Raw genomic sequence first — 27,130 nt, 5'->3', positions numbered from 1 at the left:
TTATAGGTACTTAATTTCGCGGATTTGACAATAACGCAGCAGTTAAAAGAGATTTTTAAAAAAAAATATGAAGCATCCACGTAGACTTTCTTTATCAACGCATGTGTGCATGTAGCCATGGTAAGAGACAGCAAATGGGTGACGTGCCTAACCATTACATAGTTTGGTATTATAAGGAGCGGAATTGCAGGCTGAATATGTAGAATGGTTCATTTTTGTTGTGACTTTAAATTCATTGTTTACACTAACAACACAACACAACAATTGGTACCCATCAAATGATAATGATATAACAATATTATGCAGACGTTATCCGACCAGCCAGTTTTCCCATTTATTTATGATGTGACAAGGAAGTACACATAAAAAATTGCTGTCTTAAATGCTTTTACAATGGGATCATGTTCTTTTTCTGAAAACCATATCTTTGTACTCAATCTCTCGTTGCTTCTCCACCTTTGAATAATGGAGAAAAGGTTTAAATTTTGCTTCGCTAGACTGTTGTTGTTCATTGTTAGTTTGAATACTACCTTACAAAGGATACCTGACATTCCCCAACAAGAGAAATCTCTCTCTCTCTCTCTCTCTGAATCTGCAACCTTATGTATAACATAGTATGGTAATTTTTCATATATATATATATATATATATATATATATATATATATATATATATATATATATATATATACTGGTAATTGATCGGATCTGCGTCCTAATATCGTGTAGTGTCGCATACCGCAAGTAACATCTGGCGGACTGTCCTATATAGGTAAATCGTGAGTCATTCCAACTCTGCCTTGATATAGAATTAATACCTACTGCATACATATACGAGTAGAGTACATTTCTTGTGCCAGTACACACTTAAACCATTAATATCAAATGAGTGAAAGAGAGAGAGAACAAAGAAATGAATCAATGCTATTCAGTTTTGTTTACTTATCTTCCGACATTGTATAACATTGTTTGGTTTCTTCTTTTTTTTTTTAATTAATATTCTTTAGGGAAATTAGTCTGACGCTGTCATTAGACGGTGCCCGGTACGTACACATCCAGCAGGGTGGGAGTGGTAAATTATCTATCTTGCCCACCATCTGTAATTTTCGAAGTTCAAGCCATCCTTTGTTATTTTGATCTAGTTTGCCAACGAAGTTTGTGTATCTTCGCAATTTTGTCGATGATTTACATTCCGTATAAAGGAGATATTGCATCTGCCACAGAACTGAAGTTCACTGTAAGTACCATTATATATATACACTGCGGCATGTACAAGTGTATGTGTATTTGTTTCTTTAAAATACAGTTCGGTTTTACTGACAATTCTACCAATGACATCCTGTTAACATTAGATGTACAAGTATGAAAGTGATTGTAACTTTAAATGGTTTTATGACTGCACAGTTTGTACGGACTGTGGAAAACAATGTAATCCTGATTTTGTTCATTTAAACTTTCTTGGTTCACAATAATACCAGGGACGTCATTTCAACTTTTTTTCGGGGGGGGGGGGGGCAAAACGTAAATGCCCTGCCCCCCCGCCCCCATGACGTCCATGAATAATACTGTAAAAGATATTAAGATCAAATACCAATATTGACTTATTTACTGTTACGAATAAAAATCTATCTGAATTTATTTCATTTCTCAAAATGTCCCGCAAAAGATACGAATGTTTAAAAGTTAATTGTAATTCTGCCTTTTTTCATTGGTCGCCAAAGAAACCTGGTTTGAAGTTGAACACAATGTTTGGCATAATACGTGCTAAAACCATTACCAGAATGTAACAAGCATGAAAAATTATGAGTATGTGAAAAAATTGCGGCAAATAATGTTAATTTGTTATCAAGCCGTAATTTCAGGATGAAAAGTTGAATTAATTTGGGTAATAGCCGTCATTATAGCCTAGTAGAACGAGAGGAAATTAGTTCTGTTTGCAGAATCAGCCTCTAGCCATTTACCGTACAGACGAAGAATCAATACATCAAAGGATATGACGTCGCAAATAGTTTTTTTTAAAAAAGAATTTGTCACTACTAAACCGGATAAAAATTGAACTAGCAAATATATGTATCCTGTGTTAATTACTGTATTTAGGAACCGAGACAGTTTCAAAGTAGCTGAAATTAACAATGTCAGACATATAAATGAATGAATGAATGAATGAATGAATGAATGAATGAATGAACGAATGACTCTTTATTAATACATTAGAGCTAGAGTAGCTAAATTAATGTGTGTGTGTGTGTGTGTGTGTGCTGTCTATTCTATGCTGTTTTAACATGAATTGGAAATTACACCTAGTTTGGAATGAAATACATTTACCGCAGTTATACATATTTGTTTGGTGTTTTATGGCCCAGCAACACAAATGGGTCATTTAACTTTGAGGCCGTTGTAAAGTCCCTTGCCCATGGGCACTCAACGGTAATAATCAGGATGGATCCGATGGTCAAATCCGAAAGAGCACCCTTACGGTTGCGAGTCCAGCATACGGCTTTAACAACCGCATCATTAAATCTATATTTTGTTTTTGCTGGTTTATATTTTATTTTACTTTTGTTTTCTTCCTTACTTCGTCTTATTTCACATGACGTTCATGTATTCCTTGTTTTCAATCACAATTATACCCATTTTGTACAGTTCTCTTGCTGTGTCTGTCTGACGTAACTGGAATAGTGTAGATGACAGATTATCAGAAACAGCAATTTAATGACGATCTGAATTTAAAAGGGCCCGCGTGATTTCAAAATTAACTGATTTTGTTCTGTTTAGCTCTCTTTTCGTGTTTTCTTTTCTGATTACCCCTTTATTGCAAGAGAAAATTAACACATTTGATGCAGTAATACCAAGCAAAATTCTCAAACAATGTATACGGGATAAAAAGAAGTCGAATGGCGGGTACCCGCCACTTTGTATGCGCACACACTAAATTGAAATTCCTTATTGCAAAGTCAGAGGCCAAATATCATCAGGACAGATTAGTAGCTACCACGTTGGCAGATCTAGATCATGTTCAAATGTTAATAATACAATCTATAATAAATAAGTACATAGATAAATGGGGAGAAATTCCAATGCCAGTACTCTCAAACTATCACCTACGCATCGTGCACTTTATAAGTAATCCTATTAACTTAACATTGTTGCTACCCGGCAATGTCAAGCGGTATTAACAGCAGTTAAGTAAAAACAAAATTACTTCTGGCTACTCTTAAATACAAATGTCAACGGACACGTGGAACGCTGACACGTCAGAAATATTTTGGTCACCAGAGGCCGACAATTACTGTAATCCTCTCTACCTGACACCGGCGTGACAGAATCATTATCTCTAGCTGTCATCCCAAGTAAACTATCTATCACCCATCTTAAATAAGGCATGCATCCAAATGTATAATCGCAAAGAGAAAATTTTTTATTTATAAAATGAATGAAAATGGACGGCACGTGGTTGATAGTTGCTGGTGCTATTACAATGGAGGGAGAGAGATTTCATACATCTCTTTCACGTAAATAGTGCACTTCAATCAACTCTAAATTGCATTGTTTTATCATCTACTTGAAATTTTACGGACACAAACCAACATCATGGACCAAAATGTCGTGGCAAAAATCGTGAAGCACTCGACACTTTCATATTTACGCGAAACCATGGCAGCAGCACTGAGTATAACCTTAGACAGAATTTGTCTGGCTCTCTTTTCATAATGGTCTCTTCAATTTTATTAACGCATTGCGTCGTTTTTCCTAATACCAATATTTCCTTGTGTTTCTTTGGCTTCCTGACATTCCATCCGTTTCAATTAACTTAGTTTCGGTCTCTGCTGAATGACAATATTCCCATGTCCGCACGTTTCCGCAGCAGGAGCGTAATACCTTGCGGTGTTAGGTTTCGTTCATTAAATGAACATATAAGATATTCAATAAAGTGGTGGTGGTGTTATATTGCATTGGGATTTCGCAGATTTAGTGTTTTTCATTTTTTAAAACGTTACATTACTTTATTTCATATTTTTTTATTATTTCGATTTGACAAATTCCACAGCATCAACACAAGTTCTTTTCTCTCGTGGGCTAAATAATCATTTAACAGAAGGTGGAAGTCATCTACTTTGATTTCTTTCGTAATAATCATTTATCAACGTTTCCGTGTCTCTTACATGTTCTTCCGACGTCTGATTTTAGACTATTTCTAGCATTTCTATTTTCCAGCAGATATTACAACCAGTCTAGCCAAAAGAGACAATCCTCTAATTTCATGTCTAGCCTGCTATAATGAAGAGTGCTGGCATTTTTTGGGTGGTAGCTTTTTCTTGATATTTGATTAGCATCTAGTTTTACACAGCAGAGTTCTTTGTATCATATTTTAACATGGATATCTCAAAATTGTTGTTTAACTCCTTCATTGCAAGACTTTTCTTTAAACCGTTTTGTACAGTGCTAGGTATTGGCGTGAAGGTCTTAAATCCTCAACTTGTGGTGTTTTACAAAACCGTTTCCAACATTTGCATCATCATCGAGGTTTGATCCACGAGTTAAATAATTATTGCATTTTGCCAAGGGTTATAAAAAGAGACACGTTATATAAAGGATGTCTTGACACAACGTAAAGTTGACGTAAGCTGCATTACTGGATATTTCAGTATCAATGTAATATTGCTGCTTGTACTTCGCAGGTGACGAAAACACATAAGACAGTTATGTTCTCAGTAATAAAAACCCAAAGTACTGTGCTTTAGCTTAAAAAATATTTTTATAAGAACAACAGCTAGAGTGCATTTCTTCACTCTTCTTTGGATAGCTATAGAGGAAAAGATAATATGATTTAATCAGTACATTCATTGAAATAATTGACAGTAGAAAGTTACAAATTTATGTGCTAATTTTATTCTCATTTGCATATTTGTATAAATTTTAGCGAATTTATTCAGAAAATAATTTATTTGCTAAAATAATCACTAACAGTGTATTTATTATTAAACGATAAATTTTCAATACAATATTATGTCAATATTATGCCAAAATTTAAAAAATAAATAACAAAAAAGAGTGCTACAATTTACAGTATAATAATTCTTTTTTCAACTTGTTCATCTTCTATTAGACATTTATAAGCTCTAATTGCTAAGTTTAATCGAAGAATCACCCAAGCAACTTGTCGACTTTTTCTCTGTATGGTTCTCTTTTTAAATATGGTTCATTGTTACTGACACACAAATCTTGATGTTTGCCGACTTCGATATTTAAATAAGCCATTCTGATTATATTTAATTATGCAAATTCACCCTTTTTATTTATCTTCTAGTTTAGAATTCATACGAATCTAGGCTGCATTTTTCTTACATATGTTTTGCTTTTGGTGCCTCAAGAATAGAAGTATCCCTTTTGATTTATTAAGCTAAGCATTATATAAATTCCTACTTATCTGCCTTCTGATCTTTACACAGAGCTAGTAATATGACTACTGCCCCACATACACTGGAGCAGGGAACATTTCTTTAGAGCAGATCTGTACATCTTTCTTTACATTACATAATCAGACTTGTGCTTCTTAAATTATTTATTTTCTTGGGTCCCTTTTCTATTTTAAGTTGTTATTGTGTCACCCGCTATTTGTACGTAAGTCACACGACAAAAAACCCTCTCTGGAATTTTTTTTACTGTCGGAGTTACTTCTTGCCTTCATATGGGCATTTTTGTTCAATTGTATGAGCCTATCTTTTAGTTAATTATTCATGTGTTTTTATTTTACCTCATTCTATAAAGCGGCTGTCACACATAAACTCCACACAAATTCGGCTCATCCACGGAGCGTTTTCTGACTCGGTTGCTTCATGCGTTCACATAGCAATTTTATCCATGGTATTTTGTACGCTCATTTTAAACCTTTTCATATACGTGGATTTAATGCAAATGACATGCCTTTATATTTGTATCGCTGCTACAGACAACGAGGTGGTTCTCAGTTGTACAGAGAATAAATTTCATCTTTGGCAAGAACTGAGCCACAGACCTTTAGATCTTTTAGATCCGTGCGATATGCTTGGGTCAAACAAGCAAGGCAGCTGCTAATACCATTTGTGTACGTCTTTGGTATGACGCGGCCGGGGTTCGAACCCGCGACCTCCCACATCAAAAGAGGACGCTCATGCATTTACATACTTCAAAGCAGATCTGTTATACAGATTGTACACTGTGCATTAGAAATAATCGTACTGAAGGTTTGCTCATTTCAAAACTTCGATTGTACCATATTTGTTCCAACTCAGTTTATATAGACTGGTTGAGAATGAGGGTCTGGGCCGGTTTCCGCACGATCGATATTTCACTGCTGAAATAGGGGCGAGATCATTGACACGTAATACAAAATAAAGCAAACGACTCTAGGGCAATTAGCAAGCATGAGTTAACTGGTGTAAAGCGAATGTACATAATTCTCATATAATGGCTGGGACTAGAATTATTAACTTGATGAACCGTATATACTCGCTTATAGAACAGGTCCAACTGCAAGCAACAGAGACAAAGATCTCTGTATACACGTTCTACTGATCTGTCCTATCAAAATACATAGATTCAGATCTGCAAACGCATAGTGCGACCTATACGTTTCTGCCTCACCAAATATCTCTATCGTACCACCAGGGCTTCCAAACATTTGACAAAATACATCATTTGTACATTATATTGCGTTTTTATTATTATTTACAAGTATTATACAAGTATCTTTACATTTGTAAAAGATATGGAAATGTGCTGATGCAATTTACTTTTGACATAATCTGGTAGTGGGTACGCTAAGAAATAGAGTGTTCTGCTGATTTCCGCTTAAATTTGAACTTGAACTTAATCTCATGTGATTTGGAAGATACTGTACTTGACTGACTTTAGTCCACTGTCTTGATGAGACATTAATTTGTACTTAATCTCATAGAGACACGGTGGTTCCTGTTCCAGGTAAACCACCAATTTCCGGCACCCTTGGTTCCAACGCCATGCCGGATTAACAGTTTTGCCGAACCAACCGAGGTCACGCATGGCCAATATAATGCAGTTTCATCTGCATTATACACGATGTCGTAGCCTCAACTTGATTTGTTGTGGTTGAGGCTACGAACTGATCCCATATCATGTAATGGAGCAAAAAAAATATCATCACTAAAGTCAGAAAAACAAACAGTGTAGAAATCAACTACATAAGTATAACCATGTTGTGAAAGAAGTTTGGCTTATTTTGAATTTATTAAGCCCTTACACGATAAAATAAATTGGCATGGTTACTCTAACCTTATCCTGTCCGCCATGACAGATAACGCGAGACTCTCGCCGTGACCCCTTTTCTATGTAAGGCTTGCCAGACCATATTTTGGATATTCTACGCTATATTATTATCAATCAAGTGCGAATAATCGCTTCTTGGTGGAATTTCAAAGTTGCCGATAAACCGTATTTACTTTTAATGCGCAGAATTTCTGACCGAAACGGCGCCAAATTTTTACTACGATTTGTTTACATTTCCAAATAAGGCGTCAATGTCCTTATATGGCACACAAACAAACGAGGCTGAAAACGGAAGTAATCATTATTTGAAATAATATGGCGGACGATCTAAACGAAAATATCGGCTAAAAAAAGGTAAACGAGATTTTACAACTATTTCTACAATGATTTTCGATACTTCCGGTATTAAATAAGAGGACTACTCAATTTATGGGATTATATGCAAGGAATAGGTTTAAAGTGTTATTTTTAGGCTAAAAGAGCGCCGGGTGTGAATCACACCCGGCTTGCTCCATTAACAAATATATGCTCATGTTAGTACCCTGTACACGAGGTATGAGTAAGGGTACTAATATTAGTACTACATTATACACCTGCTCAGGACTGAGGTGCTCATCAACTACAAGCTTCTGAAATTTGTCCACATACTCGGCAGCTCCTTCGTGGACTGCAGACCATTTTTCTCCACACAATTTCTGCATGGAAATTCTATGACCCTTCTTGAACCTTTGAAGCCATCCTTCACTATAGTGACACTCATGTTCTACTTTCAGTTCTTTATGAAGCAACTGAGCCTGGTCCATTTCCAACATGCCCTACAAGTCCACTCCGTTACCCCGTCGTTGTCGAAACCATTCCATCATCACTAGGTCATGCTCAGTACTCTTACCATCTTTCATAGTTTTTCTAATGTTCATTCGCTTCTTGGAATCATTATCTGGATAGAATTTAAATATTTTGTCCCTCTACTTCTTTATATCATAAACAGTTGATGTACCAATACCATATGTGTCACACGGCTTTCGCACGGAAACACCACGGTCCAATTGTTTTAACAGTTTAAATTTATCTTGTATTGATATTGACTGGTGTTTACGCTTGACACCACCACTGACACTTGCATCTTTCTTAGAAGCCATAGGCAGAGTTAAATGTAAGTAAAATAAGCTAAGAATAGCATTAAATACAAGTATCACCACCGAAAACTGCAGTGTAAATAATCCGAGTGCGCGCCCAGTGAACGAAGTTGGCGGTGTCAGTAATTTCAAGTGCCTTCTCGTAATTTTGTCCGGATTAAAAGAGGTGCCGGACCATCCGTTGCCTGAAAGGTGGTGGTTTACCTGTTCTAATTTAGACAAATTGGAGAGTCTAGAACCAGAGATTGCTAACTTCGCATTTATCCATCCATCCATCTTTTGCATACGAACCTACCTACTTATCTTCAAACGTATCTATCGCTGTACACACACACACACACACACACACACACACACACACACACACGGATGAATGTACGTACGCACGTACGTACGTACGTATGTATGTATGTATGTATGTATGTATGTATGTATTGTATGTATGTATGTATTTTTTTGTCTCTCTGCTTGTCCCTTCCTTTACATTTCTATCCGTATGACTGTCCACCTGTTTTATTTTTTTTAAACAGTAAAAGAAGGCAAATCAAAAGTGGTCAAGACGATAAAGCTCCGGACTGAGCCGGTCAACATGACGAGCGGGCTCTGAGAAGCGACAGGTGTCCCTCCTACTGTCCGGGGCATGTAGTGTATGTAAGTCGTCTGTATAACCAGTTGTCTTTACATGTATGCATAGATTATTTCCCCGTGAAATTGTGTAGATCGATCCATAAAACATAGTCATGAAAAATGTTGATCTCGAGAAACTGCTACAAAAAATTTAATATTTCATTGAAATTTTGTGTTTAGTTTGTTGTACACTGAAGGATGGTGATTTCGCTTGTTTGATTTTAACTATGTATGCAGCTCATATGACATGAGATGCATAACTCACATGACGAGATAGGATAGCTTACATGACATGAGATACATAGCTCACATGTGATACATACTTCACATGATATGAGATACATTACTTACATGATACGAGATCCATCATTCAGATGAAATGCGATACGTAGCTCACATGACGTGAGATACATAGCTCACGTGATATTAGATGCATACCTCACCTGATATGATATACATAACTCACATTATATGAGATACATAGCTCACATGACATGAGATATATTATACAGATTACTTGAAAAAATATCTTACATGACATGAGATACATAACTCGCATAACATGAGATACATAGCTCACATGAATCACGATCGAAAGATGGCTGGTTCACGTGTTTTGCACAAGACAATTGCCAATTTTATGGGGAAATTCGGTGTATATGTACTAAATAATGTCACAGATTCCTCCGCGATGGAGAATAAATACAAGTGTTTGAGAAAAGTTGAAAGTAGCAAATACATTACACATGTTCAAACACTTTGTATTATCCTAAAAAAAAGACTTTCCACAGATGATCAACATATGGGGTTAACTTTTTTTTAAGTCATCTTACCTTTCTTTTGTAATAGGTTGCACATCATCAGCGTTTAAATAAATAAATTTTACCAACAAATTTTAAGCAATATAGATACAGTCCCTGAATAATGATAATTCGGCTTGTTTATAGTTTAATTCAACTTGTATTCTAACGCATGTGACTCCAGGTAATTCTATAATGACACACCTGACTCCAGGGAAGTATATGATGACGCATCATCATAACCCTTTATTACATTGGAGAAAATCGATATCAGTTTTACTGTTTATAATTGGCTTATATAATATAGATGTAAGTACCTGCGCTTGACTGAATTGTGCTCATTATATACGATAACAAGACCTTTCTGCATTCTGAAGTAAAAGAAAAGTGTTATATATATATATATATAGAGAGAGAGAGAGAGAGAGAGAGAGAGGCTGCCGCGGCTAGTCGGTTTGAACCTTTATTGGAAAAAAGACAATAAAACAAAAAAAAAAAAACTTTGCACTCTTCAAACGTACTTGACTCACGTTGTGTCTGTACTGCCTCAACATGAAACAGTTTTCCCCTGGGAGAAAATCAATATTGACAATATTAATTTCTGCATGTAATTGGGCTATGTATATGCATCCCGCTATTCTAATTTCTGCCAATGTATGTATGTATGTATGTATGTGTGTATATATATATATATATATATATATATATATATATATATATATATATATATATATGACTAACTAATTGCCCCGTTGTCTGAGAGAGCAGTTATTGACCTTTTATATCGAATCGACGAGTTACAGCATTTTCGGAAGGAGTATATATGATCCACGACGTGAATAACGTCCTTTGGTTCATTATGACATTATCGGTTAAAAACGCATGTCATATAAATAAATTTCCATCGTCATTTCCGTGTTGCAATGCGCACTCAACGTATATTATCGCCATTAATATTCTTAAAATTTTCATGTAATCAATTGCATATTCAGTTTTGCAAGTGGCGGGTCAATAGTTCTGTTCTCACCTAAGCTAATAGGACTACACTATAAAGCTTCATATAAAATGGCAAATCTACGTTTGGTTCATTGTACATAAATTAAGTTGATAATTATCTTGCAGGAGGTAGCAAGTTATTTAACATATAAGAAACAGCACTGGCGTTATGTAGGCCTACCCGTATAAAAGGGATACGCAAACTAGAAATAATTAAACGTTTTGATTTTAGTCTTGGATTTTAATTTCTAAATCCCAAGAAATTCCGTATTCCACGATGAACGGTCTAACCTCCATGTATACACTGAAACAGGACATACGGCCATATCATGGCACTGATGATTTTACAAACTGCCCATATTGACCTTGGCCAATGACTTTTATAGCTTTCGAAATCAAATGAGATTAGAACATATATATATATATATATATATATATATATATATATATATATATATATATATATATATATATATAATTCTCTGTTTGTTTCACAAAACACACGCACGCACATTTAAGTTCTTATAACTTAGATTGAAATCATGATGGTATCTGCTCCCGCTTGAAGGTATCTCTAAATACAATTGACAGTTGTCACAATGATTAAGTAAAATGTTACTTTCGTTTTGTAATTCGCCCCCTCCACCTCCAAAAATGTCACCCCTGAAAGTCGTAGAACGAATTTTCTTCAGTGGATAAATTTCCTTGATTAAATAAGGTTTTGCGCTTAGTTGTGCTAGAGTATGCCAAATATCTTAACTTTGTGTAGGTTGTTATTTATATTTAATTTGTACTGTACTGATCATAACTGAGGGTAGGAGTTGGACCAGTGCCAGATTACCAAATAGGCAGAGTAGTTACCGGCCTAGGAGCCACACAACAACGGATCAAAATAAGATTGATAAAACGTATCAAGAGATAATTTGCGAGGAGGGCCCCAAGATTTCGACTGTCTAAGGGCCTAAGGACCTCCACAGAGTTTAATCCAGCACTGAGTTGGACCTACCTGACTAACGTCTTTTTTGTGTAAACAACATATTACATACCTAGTTGTTCTCTGTGACTGTAGATTATATATTAGGATTATTGTTATTTGTTGGTAAACATGTTTACTTGAGTTTGAATTCAGGACTTTAGTATTTCCCTCTGAAAAACACCGTCTACCTGCCCTTTTCAGGTAGATTGCTAAACTGTAAGCAAACAGACCTGACGTTGTTTACGAATTTGATGGAAAATTCCATTAAAATGACGAGTATTTTCGGAAAATGATTATTGCGACATGGGTCACATACAGAGGTACATAAAGTTGTTTTCATCGGAATTTACTCATCCCATAACTTAACATCAGTCTTAGTGGTATAATTTTTTTTATTTGTGTTCAGTTGAGAGGATTAATTAATTTAATGTATTTAATCGAGTCATTGGAATTGCAAAATGCTCATTGATTTAGGAATACGTCACTGTTTTGGAATTAATGTGAACTCATTCAAGGACATTTTGGATTATATCATTGTGATACATCAAGACTGCTAGCACATTAACACTATTCCAGGCCATTGGTATATCATCACCTTCAAGGTTTAAATTCTTTCGGAACACCATCTTAACTCGTTCGGAATACTCTATACCTTTGAACTTGTGGTATAACTTTTAGGACTGTTTGGGAAAGATTCACAATACTGTACGTTCTTTTTAAATTTTCACTTTGTATTCTAGTACGTAAAGTATTTCTTTAATTTTACAAAACTTGTTGGTTTTCGCTCTCTTATGTTACTTTGCTTAGGATCATAAAGTCGTACCAATGCCTCTTTATTTTGGGTAACCACTGCCCCGTCCCAGCATATAAAACTGGTTAGCCCTGACTGAAATTACACAAGCCCAATCTCTAATTTCCATATGGTGTTCAAACATCTCTGCTGTATTCTCTGAGCGAATCCTGATATAAACCATGTTGACGTATGTCAATGTGTTGCTTATAGTATGTGCAAATAATCAACTGTATGTCCCCATGTTATTTTTATTTTGTTTGGATGCTTCACAAAGTAAAACTCAGTCGACCAGTTCTGACATTTTTGTTGTTGTTGGGCTTTGCTGATACTATTGATAGCTAAAATTGCTTCTTAAATCGGCTTCAAACACGAATCACACTTTAACGCTATTATGACATTTGAAATCTTAATACTTTGCATTTTATACACGCAATACAATCAGACTTCAAAGAAATGTTGTATCTGGTCAAAGAAATGTTGTATCTGGTCACAAACTTGTCAAAAACCTAAACTACATATGGCTTAAACATTTTCATTTAAAGCAATCATACATAATACCTGTTGTTCTCCTATGCACTTCTAGCATCTTTGATCTACCTATATTGGGTTGTTCCACATCATGAGCATACCTATGCAAATTAGCACTATGGGCTCACCCACTGCAATCTTCAAAAACATCTCACTTGCTATTGTCAGCCAGTTAAGTAACATGGGAAAGAGTGGTTCATACCTGACACCTGACCTTTTTGCCTTTTAATTACCGATATTTAAACTGCCTAAAGGAAAGTTTGACCTGCACTCTAGTCATGACTGTTACCGTTTATATATGCTACATGTAACGGGCTAGACCAGCAAGTTATTCACCACCTTTTTTTTCCCACTGGCCGCCAGTTAAAAAAAAAAAAGAAAAAAAAGGTGGAGAACAACTTGTTTACTTGTTTGTCTAGTAACGGGCATATACTGAAAGTAGTGGGTTTTTTTTCTTCTTTTATTAATGAAAATTTTAATCAGATTGCGCAGTATTATGGCAGGTATGTAAACATCTTGAAAATACATTTCCGCAAAATACATTTCCGCATTTCATCAGCGCGATCAAAGATTTTTTGGGGACAAACTTGATTGTTGTTCGGTCAAGCCCGACGGGCACCTCTTGTAGAATACACGACGGACCCGATCTGAAATTAGAGGCTATCGGATTTTGTAAGCACTGACCGTTGAAACAGAAATATTTTAATTGAGCTAGTAATTTGAAATTCGGATGCACGCTTTAAACCGAAAAGTTTCGAAACACGGACATAGATCACTGAGGACGTGGATATGATGTATAGCGTATTCTTAGTAGATACTCTGGTAATCAACAATCATCGTTAATATCTAGGTATGTTTAAATACGAAGATAAATATATAAAGGGGTTGTATTCAATTCTCTAACATCACATGATAAATTGTCTCCCATGGTTGTTATCGTCTCTTTCCTCCATATGATAATATATAGAGAAAGAAGATGAAAAAAAAAAGAAGGAAAAAAACGTTGTACAGGTCCTCTTAAATTTATTTGTAATAGTGGGAAATTATTCACACGCCGTTAGGGAATCTAATTAGTTATTTTATGTCCTAAGTTAATTCTGACCAGTCCTAAATAGCAGCAGAGAGGGCGAATCCGACAAAAAATAGAAGGTTCCAAATGCCGAAATAGCCCTTCCTAAAAAGGCGAATCCTACAAACTTTAGAAGGTTCCAAATGCCGATATAGCCCTTCCTAAAAAAGGGTTTAATGACCTAAATCAACACAGAGTAACCACCAAGGAACAGTTCCTCAAAAGTTAGTCCGCACTATTCTGTTTGAAAAACTCATCAACGGCGTTGGATTTCAAAAAATGAACCAATTTGAGTCGCAGCCTCCCTGCTGCTAATTAATTAAAAAATTATTATATCGAATAATGGTACATCCGGAATCTTACAAAGCTAGATTAGCATGAGAGCGACTAGAAGCAATCAAAAATTTCTCCCCGTACGAGATGAATTTAGAAAAAATTTGCAATCGCAACAAGAAGCTAAAGAGGGTTTTACAGAATCATCTGAACTATTATTTAAGTCTCTTACTACGTCGTTATCTCGTACTGCTCAACAACAAAATGTTGCGACAAGACGGCTAGTAGCCTTAGCTGAACGATGCGCTGAAGCAGCCGCTATGACGGCCACTGCTATCAGGGAAGTTGCAACAAGACCGTCCGGAGAAGTTTTTGTAGATGCGTCAGAAACGCTACCTGAAACCAAAGCTCCGCCGGATTACCAGCGTTGATAAAGCAAAGTTCAGCGAGGATATGGCAAAAAATATCAGGTTAAAAAATTACGATAACGCGGTTGATCTTGTAGGTGAATTTGATAATCGTGACAATTACTTGGAACCGGGTTCACCACCGTTAAATTATGACAAGTGGCAACGGTTGGTGTTTACTACACATAAAGATATTCAGCGGGTCACGGCAAAATACGAAGATGAGTTTACACAATTTGAAAAAGATGTTAAAGCAAGGATCGTTGCAAGTTATGTTGTAACCGCAGATCTGTCAACACCGTTAAAAACAACACCGATAACAACACAGCCGACTAGTACAAAAAAAAACCGGATCAGGAATAGTAACACCATGTCCTGAGAACATAGTACGAGATTTGGAACTACTAGAAGTTCTCATAGGAGGAAAACGAGCTGGAAATAACTCACCAGAAATAATTAATGAAGCAGCTGATATCTGTCGACGATTATTTCAAGGCGGTATCACGGGCACTAATATTTACCTAGAACTCAATGATGAACTCGTTGATGATTACCACAGTGACTAGTTGTTAAACAATAGGAAACATAATAAGATGATCATGTATAATAGACACTATAGACCAGTGCACGTCAGAGCAGTAAACTCACGATTACCAATCTATAGAGTAACTTACGGAGATGGACTCGGTGATGTTGTTCAGGTGTTATTCGCGGGGTTAGCACCAAAAGCGAGACCTCTTACAAAACAATTATCGATGAAAGCTATCAACGTTGTTGGTGAAAAAGCTCCTGGTGCAATTGTCGATGTTGCTGGTAAGGCGTTCTCGGCAATCAAAGAAAGAATAGCACGATTAATAAGACGAAAATCATTACCACCAGTAAAATTACCAAGTACTGAAATTATGCCCGCGGATGTCAGTAAGGTCGTGAATCAAGCTGCAAATCAAAAACTAGCAGCCTTGATAAATCAGGGGGTTAATGAAGCAGAAAAAAATATAACAGCAAATTTGATAGCAGGAAGTGGACTTCGTGTCAGACGACGATAATTACCATTTGGAAAATAGGCAATTGTATAAAATGTTCAAACGCATATCCGACCCAGCATTCGACATAGGTGAGCCGGTCCAAAAGATAAATCAGTGCGTGATTATCAATTTTATTTCTATAATGCGCAAGGACTAAATCAACGGAGGCGCATCGAACTTCAAGTTCATGATACAAGTAGATATTTCTTGCCTGTAGAAGGTAAACTCGTAAAGGCGGATAATACTGCATACGATGCCAATGCACGAGTTGGTTTTGTCAATAATGGGATTATGGCAATGTTTAGTAGCGCCACATATATGATTGATGGAAAAAATATCGAAACGATTCAGAATGATGTCGATGTTGCTACAACAATAATTGGTCTAGCAAGATATTCTGATGATTACACATGATCAGCTGATCCATCAATGATGTTTGCTAAACATATTACCAACAACGCCGATCATATTCAATATATTACGAGACGACCAAAACAAACCCCACTCTGCCGCTGCTGATGACGCAGATGTGGAGTCGATAATTATTACTGCTAACACGACTTATAACTTAGGATTCGCAATACGCCGATCAATGTTGTCAGGAGATAATAGAAGTTTTTCATGCGCGATTCCACTTTCTCACATCTTCGGATTTTGCAGTGATATTAGAAGGGTCATCTTTGGAGTTAAACACACAGTTGTGCTCGTAAGAAAAGGTGATGATAATGATGCGATCTGGCGAGGAGCCGTTGTTACTGGTACTGGTAAAGTAAATGTAACAAAACTCTCACTGTGGATGACGGTATTAACTCCTTCGGTCACAGAAGAACCGCGATTACTCTCTTTTATGAATCAAGGCGATAAATCATTGCTATCGTGGCTTACAGTAACCACAGACATTGCCCAAAATACCATCAGAGGTTTATTTACTTGGCATATAGCATCACAGCAGGGTGTTTCTGCGCCACGACATATTTTTGTTGCACTGCAAAATAAAAATCGGGTGGGTAGTCAGGAACGTTCACATATGATATTTGACCAATTCGACGTTACCGATGTTTCGTTGAGAATAAACGGACAACAAGAACCGTCCGAAGAGATATCATTAAAATTCGAACATAATCATGTGGCACGTGTATATCATCGCTTGCTGACATTCATGGCGCGTAATACAAATATAGATACTGGGCTGCAAATATCACAGCTTGATTTTACAAACCTGTATCCGATTTATTACTTTCCGCTGAAGCATCTTGATTTATCCAAACAATCTGTCGTTGATATACACTTCCGAGCTAATGTTAATAATCCGCCAGTTGGTGGTTTCGACGCTGGTTACAGAGCAATTGCGGTTATCCTCAGCGACAAAGCAATGTTACTTGAAAGTGTTAGTGGTCGAATGAGAGTCGTTAATGCACCAGTGGAAAACATGTAGACAATTAGACCAACAGCGTTAATTATAAAAATATCATATAGTCACGTTAGTGTCACTCTGACTCCCGGTCAGGTGAAAAAATTACAATCGAAAAATGCGAGCGCATGTGTGGCAACGATAACACTAGCGCGGGATCAAATTGCTAATGGTGGCCCAAACAAGTTATCGTTGACTAAAACTCAACTAAAACATTTCAATAAAGCGAAGCAAGCAAAAAACGGAGTTCAACTTGATTTCGCTCCAAAAGCCATAAGCGACATGATTAAAACCGGTAGTATATTTCCACTCCTCGCAGCAATACCAGCGCTGATAGCTGCTGATGCCCCAGCTGTCGCAAAAGCAGCTGCGTTAGGTGCTGTTGGAACAGCTGCTGGAATGGCATTAAAGAAAGCAACCGGAAAAGGATATAAAAATAGGGAGCGGGTCTAAGACTTCCAGGAACTCCGCCCTCATGGTACCCCAAACGCCTTTAAAAACACAGAGTGTTTTACCGATGTCATATTTTGATTTACTCGATGCCACTAAACAATTAAATATAAAAAATTTCAGAGGTGTTTTTATGAGAGATCAGTTACCGAACCAACCGAATAATCCAGAAACTGTAATTATTAATCTCGATAACAGCGATGGTCCAGGAACTCATTGGGTTGCTTACGCGATGCATCCATGTGGAATTGTTTATTTCGATTCGTATGGGTTAGCACCGCCAGTTGAATTTCTAAAATACGTACAAAGTACTCCCATTCCAGTTTGGTATTCAACGTTACCAACACAAACACTAACCGATCCACCAATATGCGGCAGTGAAGTATTAAATGTACTTGACGCGTTATCGAAATCAACCAAACCACCTCACGAAGTCGTGCACGAGTATACCGCAGCAAAATTTAACATTTTAAACAACCCTTAAAGATAATAATGGTTGATATTTACAGAAGATCTGTCAGCGGCACAAAGAGTAAAAAAAGCGACAACGTAGATTTATCAAAATATGCGACAAAAGATGAAATCTCCGATCTTATGAACCTCTCTGGAGTTGACCCAGATGAGGTTGTTATTTTTCAAGATCGATATGGCAAACTAAAAACGAGTAACATTAAGTGGAATGACATAGTTAGACGTGTTCTTGGTGCGGTCTCCGATAACATCCCTGTGTTTACTATCAGTAGAAGCATCAGAGACTCAAGTATGTAAATTGCCGGCATCAAAAATGAAATTGAAAAAGAAGTCGCCGATCGCTTAAAAAAACGGTGACTCAATGACAGGTGAACTCAACATGAACGGAAATAAAATAGTGGTATTAAGAGATCCAACATCCCCGGAGGATGCCGCAACGAAAAAATATGTTGACGCGCTATTTACAACCGTCGGAACCATATTCGCTAGTCGTTAAAAAAAACGGTGACTCAATGGCAGGTGAACTCAACATGAACGGAAATAAAATAGTGGTGTTAAGAGATCCAACATCCCCGGAGGATGCCGCAACGAAAAAATATGTTGACGCGCTATTTACAACCGTCCGAACCATATTCGCTAGTCGTTAAAAGAAACACCGGTGACACAATGACAGGCGAACTCAACATGAACAAAAATAAAATAGTAGTGTTAGCGATTCCAACATCCGACGAAGACGCGACAACGAAAAGATATGTTGACGTTAACTATAGCGCCGTAGACACTAAATTATCCACGTTGCGGACCAAGTATAACGTTCGCGTAAATGCGTTTGCAAATCTCCGTAGAAACTTTAGAAAGATTAATGAAACCCTAGAGGAATTCTTTGGTACTCCGCTCGCCGTTGTAGCAAAACTTTCTGATATCAAAACTAACATTGACACAACCAAAAAAACACTAGATGTCGTAAGTGGAATTCCTGAGATCGTTAACAAAATGAGTCTGATGAAAATTCACCTGGAGTAACTCCCGGGCATATTACCAATATCGTATACACGGTATCATCTGGATTCGCAACATGGTCAAAACAAAATAATACTATCAAATATACCGCAACAGTCACTGGAGCGTACAGGCTGTCTGTGTTCAGTGCTGCAAAATTTGAGATATTTACAACATATCTTTGGAGGCATTCCACCGAAAAGTTTTCCGGGGTTGTGACTATCATATTAAATAGCGGAACCGAAGAAATATTTATACTGGAAGCCGCCGACAAGAAATTAACCGCAACATCTAACTGGTGGTGTTTGGAATTTGTAGCTGAAACACCTCAATTGGTCACTGCGTAAAATAATAATGGCGTTAACAGCGTCGACAACCACATTAGTGCAACAATATAGATATGATCAAGTTCGTGAATGGCAATCAGAGTTAAAAAATACCGTCAGCGCATACACAACAAAAGCAGAAAAAAACAGACGGCGAGCAACTGTTATTGATGTTGCAGTATACTCGGTATCCGCGTTAGTTGCATCCACCGGAGTAATATTATCACCGTTGACCCCGATAACAGCCGCAATCGCGATAACAATTAGCGTATCAACAACAGCGGCCGTAGCTGAAGTTTTTGATATCATCTCGAAAAAAATATCAGCTTGAACAAGCACAAAATTACAGAATTATATCACGCGGCTAAACGCAGCCACGGCTGCATATTCTAAATTATCGTCGATGATATCATCAAGCCTCAGCGATGAAAACATATCAGATTAAGAATTTGCGCTAATGACAAAGATATATGAAGACTACAAGCAGTCCGAGTCTCACTATTTGAAAAAGGAGGAAATACATAATGGCAACGCCGTCGGAATTACTGCAGCGGATAGCCGCAAATACCACTCCGGTAAGAAACACAATGATAACAGTAAACTCAGCCAAATCTGAATTCAGCATTAATTTTCCAACTGTAATTCCGGTAAGTGAGATCGCATTAGCACAATTACGAATATATCACAGCTGGCCCAGTATGAGATCAAAATCACTTGGTGGATTACCAGGAAATAATTCGTTCGTGTTTGCAAATAAAAATAAACCAGATGGCACTCCCGACTGGAACGTCAGTGGGTTACCAACTGGGTCTTAGCAAATCAATGAAATCAATGAGGAATTACAACGTCGAATAAAAAATGTCACCGGGAAGGAATCCAAGATAGAAATAACCGCTCGTGAACTAACACTGTCTTCTGCAATCGAGCTAAACTCTCCTGACTACGCCGTGGATATATATATATCAATCTTCGATCAGAACAGTGTTAGGATGGCCTGAAATTCCACCACCGACACCACCAATACCTCCAGAACTTAAAAAATCTGATTATGCCACGGACAATAAATCATACTACGGAATTTTACCATTTTACGAGGATAATTTAATTCAACTAAAGAGCGCAACGTTGGGTAGTATATTTGAATTTCACAGTAAGGATAATATTAAATGGTTTTTTGCTTATGAACGAGATCTCTAAAGAGGAACAGTTAAATACATAACTATAAGCTTAGATGAGATCAATGATTACTTCAAATTCATTGATGAAGAGCATAAAAGACAACTACGGCGATTACGGCAACCTTTCCAAGAACATCTTTTTGATATAACTTTACGCAGCAAAATTATTAAACAAACTGAGATATTAAATCAGCTCGCATACGACATGGAATATTTTAACAAGCGATTAATTCAGGCGATAATCGATCGTATTGACGGCACATACAAATATAAGCAACAATTTTTAGACTTCTTTAGAATACTAGAGGCGAATCTACCGAATTTCAAACTTCCTTGGTATAACGCAACCAAGCTAAGAAAATCAGTCAATGATATCATCTTTCCTGATATACACGCAGAATGGAGAAAAACACTACCACCGGCCACTATTCTCCGACACAATAATGACCGACAAGGGCGAGGACGACATGTATATCCGCAAATCATGAATATAACCCAGGTGGTCGCGGTCAGTCTTGTGTGTGATGTAATCGATAACAGCTACAGCACGGACACAACAGTATCAAATCAAGCACAGCAAGGATTTATTCTGTATTCGTACCACCTGAATTTTTGATTGTGCAAGAGCCGATCAATCCGGTCTATCTACGATGCCATAATCCACTGTTATCAAGAATAAATTTCAAACTAACAGACCAATTAGGCCACTTATTGGATTTGAGGAATGAGACGTTACATATTAATTTACTTGTAAGATCCTAAGGATCTCATCGTGAAACTGTTAAGAGATTCAAGAAAACAGTAAAAAAGAATAATTGTCCTGACAGTCAAGGTGGATATTTTTTTTACTGTCGCTCAGAATTATAAGAAATTTATTTTTTTACTGAAAATCTGTCAATGCTGTTAATTTGGAAAGTAATAAGGTAGTCAAAATCGTGTGTACAGAGTGCAAAGCACTCAACTGATTTGCTAATTCGGAAAGTATTTAACTAGTAAAAATCGTGTAAATCGACTGATTTGATAATTCGGAAAGCATTTAGCTAGTAAAAATCGTGTAAATCGACTGATTTCACAAGCAAGTATAATAATTTTATTTTTGTGCACGGGCAACAGTAAAAATATTTTATTTATATATATTTTGTGCACATCGAATGATTTGCAAATTCTGATAGGGTGTTTACTAGTAAAGATCGTGTAAATCGACTGATTTGCTAATTCTGATAGGGTGTTTACTAGTAAAAATCGTGTAAATCGACTGATTTGCTAATTCTGATAGGGTGTTTCCTAGTAAAAATCATCCAAATCTAACATTTCAGTGAGGAAAAAATATACTGAAATCTGTCAACGGCGAAGGAAAAAATAAATTATCCGTCCTTGTGGACTGACATACTACTTTCGATTTCATTTCCACGTACTTGATTTCCAAGTAAATCAAGGGAGTCTAACTTTCGCTTTCGATCGTTTCACGATCTGACATAATTTTTCTTAGTTGCCTTACGCGAGTATTAATTACTGTCTTTGCTTCATATTAAAGAGATAATTCCGACCTAATTTCTTCTATTGCACGAGACAACGAAACAAAATCCTTTATTCGCGTTTCTTCTACTGTGGCTAGTGATTGATACATAGCCGTTTGAATTTTCTTTATAAATCTATATTGTGATGGCAGAATATACCGCCCTTCATGTTTATCCACTTGCAGTGTTTCAAAGTCATAAATAATTTTTTCAGGATTTAGTTCATCAGATATATTTATGCCGTCATGTTCTAAGTTTTTAATAGCAACAGTTACATCATTGATATTTTCGTAATTCATTATTATATACACCGAATATTATATATTTAAAAGAAAAATATTTTAGACCAAAAATAAACAGTAGCTATGATGAGCGGTTATCAGTCATTGGTCCCTGCGCCTGGCCTGTGTGTCTTTCGTGGGGGTCCTTTGTTTGAGACTTTTGTCTTTGTTTGAGATCTTTCTTTTGATCTTCTCGGCACCCCCACGGCCGTTTCTTTTTGGCCATATTCTTTCTGAATGTTTTATTTTTTGCGGGGTACCCATGTGACTTAAAGCTTATGCATCCACGCTACTGTTTGGTTTTGGGGGTGCCACAACATACCTCCCAGCGAATTTTCTAAGCGAAACGAAATGTTAGAATATTCAGAAGGCTGTCTGTACACTTCAATTTTATGTACACCTCCCCCAGGATCAAACCCCGAGGCGAGTAAAACATACTCATCACGTTGTTTGACGTGATGGGAGGTGTACACAGGCTTGATGTGAAAAAAATATTATTTATCGTAAATAAACGATTACACCTACCTGTACTGACACTCCCTTGATAAAATCTATGCAAAGTAAACGTATACTTCCGCGGTACACAGATAATTGTTTATCCTCACACACTGTGGCTTGTAGTGTGTATACAGTAGACGGTTCGCCACAACACCTGTTTCGATTGCAAAAAAATAATACAACTCGAAATTTATTTATTCTCTGGATAATATATTACCTGTAAAAAGGGTAATGACGTGTACTGCGCAATCTTCTGAAATCATGGGAGGTAACTCCATCATTAACTTTTACACAATCGTTATCTGTAACACCAATGGAATATAGGAGAACGAAACCCAGGCATCATGCGAGTATGAAAACAATGATTTTTATATTTTATCTCCGACTTTTTGTACTGAAGGCATACAGATACCAAAATGTTTACCAGCTGCGTTCATTGACTGAAAAAAATCTCTCTTCACTGGTCTTCAGATTGAAAGATGTAATCGCTCTCTTTCCAATACTCTTAAACCGTCCAGTCCCTCCACGTGCAGTATTCTCACTTTGTGTAATAGCCTGAAGATTCTGAATGAATTGTTCCCAGGATCGCCGTCAATATGATTGATCACAAGACCGTTTTTGATCACCCCAAAGAAACATTCGAATACGAAACGATGACAAAGATAACTTTTCTTCCCAGCGGTAAATCTAAGATAACCAGCATTGCTATCAACTGTGCCAATTGGTTTTTTCGACCTACAATTTCTAACTACGCCATTACGATTTGCTTCATAATCCTTGATGATGGGATGTCTGACAAATTCGTGATTCATTTTATATAATAATATTATTTGTCTAAATCTTAATTTGTCTGAAAACTTTTTTAAATAATCCTCTTCACGCGCTATAACTTTGCCCCTGCCCCTGACAGAGTCAGAGTCTTTTTTATCATAATATCTTTTGTGTTCCCTGTATCGCTTACCACCACAACCCGCACATAACTGTGTCTTTCTCCGGGCTCCGACACCACATCGCAGATATGGTATTGGTCCAAAACTACCATTACGAACACATTGTGAATGTTGCCCGCAGAATTCGTTTACTGAGGATTTGCCACATGGAGTTGCAGATCCTACCTTAAACCACTTGCACCGATTTCTTGTTTGAGACATTGTATATATAATATTTTTTATTTAAATGTTTGTCTTAATTATATATGGATGAGTTTGAGATATTATCCAGAAGCAAGGCTTGGAAAGCTTCTTGATTCGATCTTGACAGACTAACCCCTGACTCGCGGAGGCGAGCTCTGACTGATCTGATTGATATTATCAGAGATGTCAAAAAAGAATTTCGTGATGATGGAGCATCTCACGTGTGGTCGACATTCAAAATTATACGCAACACCGAAGGTGTCGACTCTGTCGAGAACTCTGTCATTGACGCTACAATGAACGATACACGAGCAAAAGCGATTATCGATTACCCCGATCAAAAATATCTTTTCAGAATAAAGTTTGTTGTGCAAGCAGATTCCGATACGTGGATTCCGTGACAAACGTGATCCTGTCCTTGCTAATGGAAAAACCGATGTGTTAAGTAAAGATTCCAAACCAGGAATGTTAACTGGGATTGACAGACCATATTAAGCTCGAGCGTATCCTGTGACCGCTGTCATTTATGGAATTTATCAGTTAAATGATAAACCTAACATTAATGATCTAGCCCCGATGAGATTTTCAAAGTTGAATTGTGTAGCCGAACGAGTAATGGAATATTTTACAAATGCGAAGCGTGGAAACGGTTTAATCGAAATACGACGTGAAAAAATAAACAAATGGGCTGATTCAGTCAGGGATAAGGGAGCTACAATAAACGATGTTGCCGAGTTAGAAAAAATATTAAGATTCCCAGTAACCGTAAAAACAATAACAGGAAAAGTATTATACGAATCGAAATATAATCGGAACGGAGCTACAATAACTATAATCGATCATAACGCTCACGCGTGGACCAGCGCAATAACAGTGTTTCCACGAGATCGTGTTGTGAGATATTACTCGTCAGAGAACTCTGGGGGTGGAATGTTCGATGCTATCAACCGGATAAGTAAAAATGATCCCATGTCAGTGTGGTTGTTTAAAAGCTCAGAAAATGACGAGTATGATCAATTTGTAAGACCTAACGGCGATTGATATCGTAAAGAATCTCTACACGAAGAAATGAGAAAACTCGCACAGAGATATTCAGAAAATACTGAGCAATTGTTAACTATTTGTTTTATAGTCACGTCAGTTGCTGCACACACCGCGAGAGAGAGAAATTCATGGAGACCAACACGCGCTGAGTTTCTCGAAGATGTTCAGTTACGTTGTATTAAATATGGACATGGCGGTTTGTGGAATCCCGAATAAGACCACAAGGATGTCATTTCCGTGGATGTGGTCGCATGTTATCCGGGAAGTTTTCTCGGGATGGGCGAGTGTGCTGGATATTTTGCGCGGTTTGGACACCCTTCCAACGAGATGACACGAGTGGCGATTAATGGATCGTTACCCTATTTTGATCTGACAGGATTTGCTCATGTAATGTCGTTTGAATTCGCTGAAAATCTTCATCCGTGCTGTTATATTTGGTTTGGTAGACACTTCTCGGAGAAACGTTTGGCACCAATAGTGTTATTACTATATATGCTTGACAGTAACGTATTAATATCGTTGACGGTCAGTGAAGCAATTATATCATATCGGCCGCATACTTCGGGTTGGTAACCAACACCGGAGCGTATCAGTGTAGATGAGGTCATCGAAGAATACAAGCAGGAATGTCCAAATACTCCTGTTGATGTCATTGTTAATGATGCTTCTAATATTCTTAAGATTAAACTCAGCAACAGTGAAAAAACAGCAAAGGTTTTCGGTAGAAGAATAATCGGTAAATTTACTCAGGGTGATGCATATGATCATAAACTGCATCAAGCAAGATTGATTATGGATCCCGCCGAGTATAAATTTGTGGTTGCTGATGCAGCAGAGAAAGATATATTTTGTGATCGACAGGATATTTACTTATCCTACGGGAAAAAGGTAGGCACAATTGTTAGTTACATTGATGGAGAATCACCTTAGTATACACATCTAAGATCTTCAATGCTTGCTTATGTTTCTATAAATTTGCTATCGTTGATAAATAGATTTCCTGACACTGCAGTTAGTGTTGCTACGTATTCATTTTATATCGATAAAAGATATTCAGAATTATTTGTTCGTTTTACAAACACTAATGAATCATGGGGCTTGTGGAGAATAGAACAAGAAAAGTTACATTGTTATTGTGAATCCGCTGATGTTGCGGTTAAAGATAGTTATTGCAAATCAGAATTATCAGAATTGTCGTTGGCACTGTCTGTGTATGATCCAGTATCCAGACACAAAACCGTTTATTTGAACGGGCCGAGAGGGTCTAGTAAGACAACTCGAGTCATCGAATTATTTCGACAGAATTCAGATATAATTATGCTAACACTAACACACAGACTCGCCAGGGAGATGAAACAGCGAGGAGTCAATTCTTGTACTTATCACAGCTTTTTCAAATACAGCGGTGGTGTGTGGACTCCTGACCGAATGGGAGAGAAATATATTCCAAAGATCATTATTTGGGAGGAAGTCTGCACATTGCCGTTAGAAACATTTAAAATATTTCTTGATTGGCTATTAACAAAAAAATACAGCTGTGGTTATGTGCGGCGATCACGGTCAACCACCTCCGTTTGTTGGACCATCGCCATATGATTGGTTGAAGAATTTTGTTGATTATTATTCGGAGATAACTGATGATGACAGATCTCTTGATGCAGAATTAAAGGAATTAAAAAAATTAATCATACTACAACTGAATAAAATTCAATGTAAAATAATGCGCGAGGTGATTTCAGAAACTTCCTTGAGCGACTCTTGGGAGACGTGGAAACCAAACGATTTGATAGTGGGAAGTAGAAAGATAGTCAGAGACACACTTCAACAGCAGTTATTTCAGTTACACAAGAAAAAATATCCAACATTGCCAGTGCCGTTATGTTCTAGACCAGCTGATACGCGACGGCAG

At 37.0% G+C, this 27,130-nt stretch overlaps 1 protein-coding gene across 4 annotated transcripts in view; it reads left to right on the top strand.

Annotated features, from left to right (window-relative positions):
- Positions 1-1,096: 1,096 nt before the first annotated feature.
- LOC149781767 (synaptotagmin-2-like) overlaps positions 1,097-27,130 on the top strand; it is a 74,001-nt gene continuing 47,967 nt past the window's right edge. For 2 of the 4 annotated variants that reach the window (XM_089935906.1, XM_089935904.1), the window contains exons 1-2: positions 1,097-1,236; positions 8,950-9,066. The gene's annotated coding sequence lies outside the window, so the exon portion shown is untranslated. Of the gene's footprint in view, positions 1,237-8,949; positions 9,071-27,130 lie in introns of all 4 variants that reach the window. The other 2 variants (XM_089935905.1, XM_089935903.1) reach the window with 1 other exon arrangement.

The sequence above is a fragment of the Sinohyriopsis cumingii genome, chromosome 15 (assembly GCF_028554795.1).
Source record: "Sinohyriopsis cumingii isolate HCF-2022 chromosome 15, ASM2855479v2, whole genome shotgun sequence".
Classification (NCBI taxonomy): Eukaryota; Metazoa; Mollusca; class Bivalvia; order Unionida; family Unionidae; genus Sinohyriopsis; species Sinohyriopsis cumingii.
Note: the sequence above shows the minus strand (reverse complement) of the source record. Positions and strands in the feature narration are given on the sequence as shown.